The sequence below is a fragment of the Orycteropus afer genome, unplaced genomic scaffold, assembly GCF_000298275.1.
Source record: "Orycteropus afer afer isolate SDZICR_OR568_19922 unplaced genomic scaffold, OryAfe1.0 scaffold00421, whole genome shotgun sequence".
NCBI lineage: Eukaryota > Metazoa > Chordata > Mammalia > Tubulidentata > Orycteropodidae > Orycteropus > Orycteropus afer.
Genome location: NW_006922008.1, coordinates 1,593,654 through 1,594,823, shown reverse-complemented (window position 1 = coordinate 1,594,823; position 1,170 = coordinate 1,593,654).

Here is a 1,170-nt window from a genome sequence, read left to right as displayed (position 1 = left end):
AAACATCCATTATAATCAGAACATGGAATGTATGAAGTATGAATCTAAGAAAATTGGAAGTTGTCAAAAATGAAATGGAACACATAAAGATCAATATCCTAGGCATTAGTGAGCTAAAATGGACTGGTTTTGGCCATTTTGAATCAGACAACCATATGATCTACTATGCTGGGAATGACAAATTGAATAGTAATGGTGTGGCATTCATCATCACAAAGAATGTTTCCAAAATCTGTCCTGAAGTACAATGCTGTCAGTGATAGGATAATATCCATATGCCTACAAGGAAGTCCAGTTAATACTCAAACCAAAAACAAACAAACAAACAAACTCACTGCCATTGAGTTGGATCTAACTCACAGCGACCCCTCCTTGGGTTTCCGAAGCAGTATCACTATGGAAGTAGATTGCCTTCTGAGAAGTGGCTGGTGGGTTTGAACCATCAGCCTTCTGGTTAGCATTCAAATGCCTTGGGCACTATGCCACTACTATTATTCAACTTTACACACCAACCACCAAAGCCAAAGATGATGAAACTGAAGATTTTTACCAACTTCTGCAGTCTGAAATTGACCAAATACAAAATCAAGATGTGTTGATTATCACTGGTGATAGGAATGCAAAAGATGGAAACAACAAGGCTCACCAGTAGTTGGAAAATATGGCCTTGGTGATAAAAATAATGCTGGAGATCACAGGACAGAATTTTGCAAGACTAACAAACTATTCATTGCAAATACCTTTTTTCAACAACATAAATGGTGGCTACACATGTGGACTTCACCAGATGAAGTGCACAGGAATTGATTGACTACATCTGTGGCAAGAGGCGATGAAAAAGCTCAATATCTTCAGCATAAACAAGGCCAGGAACTGATTGTGGAACAGACCATCAACTGCTCATATGCAAGTTCAAGTTGAAGCTAAAGACAATTAAAACAAGTCCATGGGAACCACAATATGACCTTCATTATATCCCTCCTGAATTTAGAGACCATCTAAAGAATAGATTTGATGTATTGAACACCAATGGCCTAAAACCAGAGGAATTGTGGGATGACATCAAGAGCATCATCCATGAAGAAAGCAAGATGTCATTAAAAATATGAGAAAGAAAGAAAAGACCAAAATGGATGTCAGAAGAGACTCTGAAACTTGCCCTTGAGCGAA